Source organism: Ranitomeya imitator, chromosome 4 (assembly GCF_032444005.1).
Source record: "Ranitomeya imitator isolate aRanImi1 chromosome 4, aRanImi1.pri, whole genome shotgun sequence".
NCBI lineage: Eukaryota > Metazoa > Chordata > Amphibia > Anura > Dendrobatidae > Ranitomeya > Ranitomeya imitator.
Genome location: NC_091285.1, coordinates 683,262,038 through 683,271,939, shown reverse-complemented (window position 1 = coordinate 683,271,939; position 9,902 = coordinate 683,262,038). Strand labels below are relative to the sequence as shown.

At 42.9% G+C, this 9,902-nt stretch overlaps 1 non-coding gene across 1 annotated transcript; it reads right to left on the bottom strand.

Annotated features, from left to right (window-relative positions):
• Positions 1-5,451: 5,451 nt before the first annotated feature.
• On the bottom strand, positions 5,452-5,522 carry TRNAG-GCC (transfer RNA glycine (anticodon GCC)). The gene has a single exon. It is a non-coding gene; the product is annotated as a tRNA-Gly (tRNA).
• Between the last annotated feature and the right edge of the window lie 4,380 nt (positions 5,523-9,902).

The following is a 9,902-nucleotide window of genomic DNA, read 5'->3' as shown; positions in this document are numbered from 1 at the left end:
TTTTTTTTTACACATTTGGAAACTTTTTTTTTAACTTTTTTACTTTGTCCCAGGGGGGGACATCACAGATCGATGATCTGACAGTTTGCACAGCACTCTGTCAGATCACCGATCTGATAGGAGTGCAGGCTGCTTCACAGTGCCTGCTCTGAGCAGGCTCTGTGAAGCCACCTCCCTCCCTGCAGGACCCGGATCCGCGGCCATCTTGGATCCGGGCCTGGAGCAGGGAGGGAGGGAGGTAAGACCCTCGCAGCAACGCGATCACATCGCGTTGCTGCGGGGGGCTCAGGGAAGCCCGCAGGGAGCCCCCTCCCTGCGCGATGCTTCCCTGCACCGCCGGCACATCGCGATCATCTTTGATCGCGGTGTGCCAGGGGTTAATGTGCCGGGGGCGGTCCGTGACCGCTCCTGGCACATAGTGCCGGATGTCAGCTGCGATAGGTAGCTGACACCCGGCCGCGATCGGCCGCGCTCCCCCCGTGAGCGCCGCCGATCGCGCTGGACGTACTATCCCGTCCGTGGTCATGGGGGCCCACCCCACCTCGACGGGATAGTATGTCCAATGTCAGAAAGGGGTTAAATTAAGTGAAAAATGAAATAAAAAAGTTAAAAAAAAAAAATAAATTTCAAATCGCACCCTTTTTGCCCCCATTAAAAATAAAACAATAAAAAAAACCTTTGGTATCGCTGCATTCATAAATGTCCGATTTATCAAAATATAAAGTAAATTAACCCGATCGGTAAACGGCGCAACAAGAAAAAAATTAAAACGCCAGAATTACATTCTTTTGGTTGTTGCAACATTGCAATAAAATACAATAATGGGTGATCAAAAGATCGTGTCTACCCCAAAATGGGATCAATAAAAATATCAGCTCGTGGCGCAAAAAATATGTCCTCCCCCAACCCCAGATCATGAAATATGAGAACGTTATAAGCCTCGGAAAATGGTGACAAAAGCAAAACATTTTTGCCATACAAATTTCAGAATTGTTTTTCACCACTTACATATAATAAACAATACATATTTGGTATCTGCAAACTCGCACTGACCTGTGGAATCATATTCCCAGGTAATTTTTACCAGATACTGAACATGGTAAATAAAAAAACCAAAAAACTATTGTTGAATTGTATTTTTTTTGCAATTTCACCGCACTTGGAATTTTTTCCCAATCTTGCCTTGTGCAGGCATGTACTACGGAGGACATAGAATGAACTTCAATCCAATATTGTGGCCAGCATGCAACCAGCAGGTAAGGAAAGGGTGAATCAAACACCCGAAAACTCCGCCCATATGACCGAACACCGGTCCCGCCAAATTCAGGTGAAAGGTTCCCTTTAACAGCTCATTTACTTTACATTTAAGAAAAACTTGGATTTCTCTAGAATAAGACAACAGATTGCAGACTTCGTGTATAATTTTATTCCACTTTCTAGGACCTACATGCCATATAGACGGCTTAGGATGGTTGATTCTATTGACAGATTCTGCGTCAAAAACGCAGCATCCAGATGTTACAGCATAGTGGAGGGGATTTCATGAAATCCCATCTCCACTATGCATTAAAAGACGCATGCGGCATACACGCAAAAACGGACATGCGGCACGACTTTTAAGAACACAGCATGTCCTTACATTGCAGAAACAACGCAAGGACAGCGCAGGTGACCTGCCAGCGACCTCAGGTGCACATTTGGTCAGAATTTTACCTGCATAAAATCCTGACCAAATCCTGATGCAATCCTGAACGTGGACACATACCCTTAGAGTTTCTTCAAAAACAGTGTACAAGTATCGAAAAGTGATGAAGGCAAAGTGCGATCACCGATCACCAAGTATTGATGTGAAGTAGATTTGTCTTTTGTTAATTCACTTTGCATGTTTATGATTAATAAAAATAAACGACCAACATTCCTTTTTTTTCACGCCTGCCTAAAACTTTTTAACACTACTGTATCTCCTCCGGGTCCCTCATACTCTTGGCATGTCGGACTATGCATGTATTCTCAATGGAAAAGTGACATGATGAAGGGTGGTGGCCTTACTACCATGAAAAGAAAAGGATTGTAAATTGTAATCCAACACAACTGATCCTTCCCTCAATTGACTTAATCTTTCGGAGAAAAGTCATGAGGCCACACATGTATCAGAAGGTCATCTGACCCTGATGAAAATAGTAATTTTGGACAAAATACCTAATGTACATGGGAACCTTTAGGTGGTCAGTAATCGGTGGCTTTCCGTCAGGTAGCAGCAGGTTGTCCATGCGTCCACCTGTCTACAGTAGAGCCCAGAAGATCAAGGACATGACACTGGAGAAGAGTGTGCCTCAGAAGTGTGTCCAGGTGACAATATGGCCGTGCCACACTTCTGTCTGACTCCTGTGTACAGGGAGGTTGAAAGTCCTAGAATGTGAAGGTGAAGAGAAGATGACAATACTCTCGATATGTCACATGAATTCAACCAGTTTTAATTCCTCTCTTAAATTTAGTGGGACGTGCTGACCTCAGTCATAATTTGACATTTCACATAAGAGTTATAATAGAACATGACCTAAAATAAACAGCTTTCTTAAAAAAATATTTGTGATTTGTTATTCACTATGAAAAATCCACTTGGCTTAAAGGGAACCTGTCAGCAGGAATTTGCTCATTAAACTACAGACACTGTCAGGTTGGCGCCGTTATATTTTGATCCTTCGGTGACCTGTCTCGTATGTTGCATAATGCATACAATATTCCGCAAAATGGCGCCGGCGACAGCGCCTCCACTGTAGCATGTGTGGTATCCCACAAAGTGGCCGTTTCTATGGGATACCGGATATATTGTGTGGTGTGTGTTTTCATATAAATGCTGTGGACTGTGCCTTTTAAATACATTGTGAGACCTGCTGACAGGCAGCACAAAAAGGATTAATCTTCTCACACAGGCTTGATCACGTGACCCAGCTCTATTTTAATATGTAGAAAGTTCTGGAAAAAACGCCTCAGGGTATTCAGCCAATGATTGCAGCGCTACAGTCACATAGAAGGGGGAGGAGCCAAGTCCTGTCACATAGTTTTAATTTGAAGCGACGGTTGGTGGTCGGACATCTTGAGAAGAGGACGCCATTTTGGAGGTGAAGGAATTACCTACCTTCTCCCTGCCTGCTTTGCTTAAAAAGGGGACTGACACAATAAGGGAAGTTAATAGTCTTCATGACTACCATTGCACCTTTATGAGGAAGAATTACCTCAGGGCAGAAACAGAGCACAGTGCTGAAGAAGAAATATTCAGACTTAATAAAACCAGAGGTTACTAAGATCTGCCATTCTGCAGGTACCGTGAGTGTAATCCTGTACCTCAGTTTCCTGCTGTTTGTAAATAATAATTTTCCCCATTATCTTCAGTAAAAAGACTTCTGCTTTTAATTCTTATGGCTGCTTCATGACTGAGGCTCAAAAGCACCAACTACTACCACCATCATCATCTTCTGCCTAGAGGCAGTTACTGCGCAAGCATTGTATTGTAGAGTTTCCTGTGTGTGGTGTAATTTCAGAAGGAAAGACTCTTCTCCTGACAGAAAGCTTGGCCACCGTAAGATACATCACACCCTGTCAGGAGTACAACCCTCAGCCATACACCGCATGAGAATGTCACACATGTATCGCCAAATGCATATAATATTGTTGGGTAAAAAAAGTTACTTCATCAAAATGGTGGTGGCGCCTGCGCAGTAGCATCTATCACGTTTCAATAGATGTAACTGCACATGTGCCTCCTCTATTTTGCTAAACTATTATGCTACTGATAGATGCTACTGGGCATGCGCTGCCATTCATCAGAAAATGATAGATGCTTCTGCGTATGTGCAGCTGACGGTGCCATTTTGATGAAGTTAATCTTTTTTTCTTTTGCCCAGACAATATTATATGAATTATGTGATACATGATACTGTGCAGGCGCCGCCATTGCTATTTTGCTGAATGTAAATTTATTTTTTAGAACCCCACAATTGTCACGGAGTTACTGTGACAGAGCAGTGCCAGAAGACCGCAGCGTCTGATGGCTCCTGCTTCGCCGCTGAGAAGAAGCACTTCTCCGGTGTATTAAATGTGTTTGTTTTCTTTTAGCAGGACAGGGGTTAATCGGCCATGTGGAAATCCCTGCAATCAGCTGTGCTGAGTTAGCTACTCCTCTCTCCTATGAAAGTTAGGCCTTCTGGCCAGGTCCTTGTCTGAGTTAGCTCTTGCTACATAGACCTGGAGTGAGAGGAGCTGGTGTAGATAAGGAGAGCTGGAGGAGTTTTTTTGTGCGACTTTTGCTTGGTTGGTACGCTTGGAAATTCCTCATCATTACCTGCCTTATTTTCTTCCCCCATCATTCACACCCTGGTGAAAACCTGTTATTTGTGAGAGTATAATTTGTGTGAGTGGCATTTTCTTTTATCCTTGTCATTTGTTCCCCTGTCTGTCAGGTTGGTGTGCTGCGGTACTCAGTAGAGCCTCTCTTCCCTGGATGGAGGAGGAGGACAGATACAGGGCTGCAGTTAGGAGACAGGGCAAGGGCGGAGGCCCCAACATCCTCGCCATCTGAGGTATCTGGGGGAACAGGGCGAGTTAGGGCGCCCCCTAGTGCTAGGGCCAGGAAAGGTGCCCCTGGTCCCAGTTTACTCGCCAGTCCTATCGTGATAACAATATTCTATGCCTTATGTAAAATAGGGAGCAGCTCAGAGACGGACCAGTGACCTGTCAGCTGCCGGCTTTTGGCACAGTTCTCAGACTGAGACACGTGCAGAGCAAACACAGTGGCTTTTTTGCAGAGTGCGCTACTTAACACTGTCCCTCACTCGAGCTGCATCCTGTCCCTACGCTAGTCAGAGCACAATGGTGGCGGCACTCGTGTTCTGGCATTTATACAGGCCGGGTGACACTGTACGCCAGTCAGTCACATTAATACCAATACTTAGCATGACTGTGATGGCTCCGGAAATGGCCACAGCCTAAAAGCTTGTTGATTGGCTACACTGTAGCCTTTCAACAAACTTTATTAGGCATCTGAACCGAACAGTAAACCGGACATTCTGTTAAAAGTCTGTGTTCGGCGTTCGGTACCAGACACTAGATGTCCTGTAAGGACCCCAAACTTTACAGTTCAGTCTCGCTCATCCCTAGGTAAGACCAGTTGAATACAATAATTTTATGAGAATGTGTATTCTTTACATAAGTATAAAATTTGTTCTCCCCTATTATTTCATTATAATATTCTTCTTCTACTCCATCATTGCTTCTTCACCATTGACAATCGGAAGCTCTTTAATAATGTCACAGGTCTGGGAATATAACAGCCATAGTAAATGGAGACAAACGAATAGTGACAGCTTAGTAAAGTAATTAGCGCCTTGTCTATTACATTATGGCAATTTTTATCATTTTAAAAACGAAAAAAAATATTGAAAAAAATACTGCTGCATTGGCCGGGAATCGAACCCGGGCCTCCCGCGTGGCAGGCGAGAATTCTACCACTGAACCACCAATGCTCGCTATTTCTGCCACTTGAGTGATTTCTCACACTATTGTGTACAGAACCACGATATTGTGCCGAAATAGCCAATAGTGAAAAAAAACCTACGATCTACTGGATCCTGTGTGTTTGTCACAATTCTTTAATTATAAGAACAGTTCCTGAAGCAGCAGCACCGACTACAATCCAATCAAAGTGTCTTTTTTTTTTTTTTTTTTTAATTCTTTATTTAAGTTTTCAATAAACATAAGGAAAAAACATGTTGTAACAAGTATAAGCTCTCATGTCAAAAATACAGATGTTTTGATACTATACATCAGGTCATAAGATAATCAAAAGAGACTGTATTATCAATATATACTCATTAAATAATAATGACAGTTGAGCATATCCAATCAAAGTGTCTTTTTTAAGCGGTTGTGAGATTTTTTTTTTTTCTTCAAATTTTGGAAACATAATTTTTTTTTTGTTAGGAAGTTATAAGGGTTAAAAGTTGACCAGCGATTTCTCATTTCTCCAACAAAATATACAAAACCATTTTTTTGGGACCACCTCACATTTGACGTGAGTTTGGGGGTCAATATAACAGAAAATACCCAAAAGTGACACCATTCTAAAAACTGCACCCCTCTATGTGTGCAAAACCACATTCAAGAAGATAATTAACCCTTCAGGTGCTTCACGAGAACTAATGCAATGTGGAAGGAAAAAAAATGAACATTTTACCTTTTTTTTCTCCAAAAAAATGTAATTTAGACCCAAACTTTATTTTCAGAAGGTTATCAGGAGAAAATAGACCACAAAATTTGTTGTGCAATTTGTCCTGAGTACGCTGGTACCCCGTATGTGGGGGAAAGCCACTGTTTGGGTGGATAGCAGGGCTCAGAAGGGAGGGAGCACCGCTTTACTTTTGAATGCAAAATTGGCTGAAATCAATGGTGGGCGCCATGTCACATTTGGAGACCACCTGATGTAGCTAAACAGTGGAAACCAATCGAATCTAACTCCAACCCTAACACAGTCCTACCCCTGACCTTAATCCCAACCCTAACTCTAACCACAACTCCAACACCACCGTAACCCCAACTGTAACGTCAACACCACCGTAACCCCAACTGTAACCTCAACACAACCGTAACCCCAACACCACAACCGTAACCCCAACACCACAACCGTAACCCCAACAACACAACCGTAACCCCAACACCACAACCGTAACCCCAGCGCCAGATACGGCAGAGAAATATAGGAATAGTACAATGCCAAAGATTTCACTTACTTCTTACATTACATGAGTGATATCTATTGTACATTCTACATTAGCTCAGAAACCGGACAGTATAGTCCTCCATATAGTATAATGAGCCCCATATAATGCTCCAAATAGAATAGTGAGCCCCACATATTGCTCCATACAGTACAATGAGCCCCATATAATTCTCCATACAGAATAATGAGCCCCATATATTGCCCCATGTATTTATATATATAATTGTCTAAGGGTTTTTCCGTCTGTCTGTCTGTCTGTCCTGGAAATCCCACGTCTCTGATTGGTTGAGGTCGCCAGGCCTCGACCAATCAGCGACGGGCACAGTATCGACGTAGAAATCCCGCGTCTCTGGCGGCCTCGACCAATCAGCGACGGGCACATTATCGACGTAGAAATCCCGCGTCTCTGATTGGTCGAGGCCGCCAGGCCTCGACCAATCAGCGACGGGCACAGCGACGATGATGTCATAAAGGACATAGACATCCCGCGTCCCTGATTGGTCGAGGCCGCCAGGCCTTGACCAATCAGCAATCAGCAACGGGCACAGCGACGATGATGTCATAAAGGACATAGAAATCCCACGTTTCTGATTCAGCGACGGGCACAGTATCGACGTAGATGTCATAATGGTTGCCATGGCGACGATGATGTCATAAAGGTTGCCTCGACCAATCAGCGACGGGCACAGTCTGCCGTGAATTCTGGAATCATCATTGTCCATATACTACGGGGACATGCATATTCTATAATACCCGATGCGTTCGAATCGGGCCACAATCTAGTACAGTATAATTGGCACCACATAATCCTCTATACAGAATAATGAGCCCCATATATTGCCCCATACAGTATAATTGGCACCACACAATCCTCTATACAGAATAATGAGCCCCATATATTGCCCCATACAGTATAATGGCCCCATATAGTGCTCCATACAGTATACTGGGTACCACAGAGTGTTCCATACAGAATGAGCCGCATATATTGTTCCATAGGGAATTGACCCCATATAATGCTCCGTACAGTATATGATGGGCCCCATCTATGGCTCCATATATAATGGGCCTCGTATAATGCTCTGGGGACCCCATTTCTCTCTCCTCTGGTATGGTAGATCATATCAGAGGAGAGAGAAATGAATGGGAAATCGGTCTTTTTCCTTTCAGTGAATAACGGCGATCACAAGATAAATAGACATGTTTTGGTCTGGAACGACGCGCCGCTTGTTTACACAGGGAACCTGGAGGCGATCCCTGCACGCATAGCGGAGGTGGGATGTCATGAAATCCCCCCCACTCTGCTGTAACATCTGGACGCTGCAGATGAGCGCAGCATCAAACCCGCAGCGTTTACTGACCGTGGAAACATTCCCTTACAGCTCCTGCACTATGTAGACAGTTCTACAGATACAGATGTGGAATTTGAGCTGATGATGTGGAGCTTGTAGTTTACATGTTGATCACTGAAGGAAATAGGCAGAAAAACTGAGAAAACACAACGGTCAGCACTAGGATGTCAGCTGATGGTCGGATCAGGAATACTCACATTTCTAGGATGAATCTTCTGCTGTATTTATTTGTCTGCAGAGTTTTGCTGATTGGTCATTGAGCAGATTATTACATTATAATGCAATACATTTACACGGTTTTCTTGTTTCCCATTTTATTTATTTTTTTAAATCTTCAGTGTGGAAATGACAATTTTCTATTGTGGAACAAGTTGCAAGAAAGCTTAAAAATTGAGGTTTCGCGGGAATTGTTGAAATACAAAAATGTTATCTGAACTCACAGTAAACCAGTTCCAGCCTTAGATAGTGATAAATTGCCAGTTTACATTTCTCACTATCTTTTATCGGAGTGTGACTTCTAAAATGGAAAAGTTATGGGACTGGGATCACACAATGTAATTCATCCCATGCGTCCTCATCTGTCGCAGATCATACAGTTGATGTCTCATGTTCCAGTTTGGTTCTGTATACTCCAGATTAGAAAAACGGAGCCCATACATCTTAGATAAATGCTGGCGAAAAGCTCATTTGGCTCATAGCCTTCTCCCCCATATGTGGCACGACCGAATATGTATGTGTTCTCAATGGGGAGAGCAGAGTAGGAGATTCCCCGGGGGGTGGCCTTGCTCCCGTGAAAAAAAAAGGTTTAACACTGAAGTCCAATGTCACTGTTCCTTCTCTCAAGTAATGTTTTCTTATGGGGGAAAGTCATACGGCCTCCATAAATATTGGATGGTCGTCTGCTCCTCCGAAAATAGTAGTTTTGGCCAAAATACCTAATGTACATGGGAACTTTTAGGTGGTCAGTAATCTGTGGCTTTCTGTCAGGTAGCAGAAGGAAGTCCATGCATCCACCTGTCTACAGTAGATGTCCTACTGAGAAGATCAAGGACTTGACAAGGGACAAGAGTGTGCCTCAGAAGTGTGTCCAGGTGACAATATGGCCGTGCCACACTTCTGTCTGACTCCTGGGAAAGTCCTAGGAAGTGGAGGTGAAGAGAAGGTGACAAGACTCTCATATGTCACATGAATTCAACCAGTTTTAATCCCGCTCTTAAATTTAGTGCGACGTGCTGACCTCAGTCATAATTTGACATTTCACATAAGAGTTATAATAGAACATGACCTAAAATAAACAGTTTTCTTTTAAAAAAAATGTATGATTTGTTATTCATAGTGTTGAGCGATACCTTCCGATATTCGGAAATATCGGCATCAGATTGGATGGGCCGATATCCAAAAAATATCGGATATCGCCGATACCGATACCCGATACTAATGCAAGTCAATGGGACAAAAATATCGGAATTAAAATAAACCCTTTCTTTCCTTGTAGGTTAATTCAACATGAAGGAAAACAACAATGTAGGATGTATTGAGGAGGTGGAGGAGACATTAAAGGCATAGAGGTTTAGCCCAATCAAATGGAATAGCAGGAATTAATTTTTTTTTAAGACGTTCTGAGTTACAAACATATTGACTATGTTAAGATTTTTTATATTTTGTCAGTTATTTATGTTTCACTATTTCTATGCTCTTCACCTTCTTTTTTACTTCTCCTACACTTTCTTCTTCATCATCCTCAGCAGCAGCATATTTTTCATCAACTTCTCCTT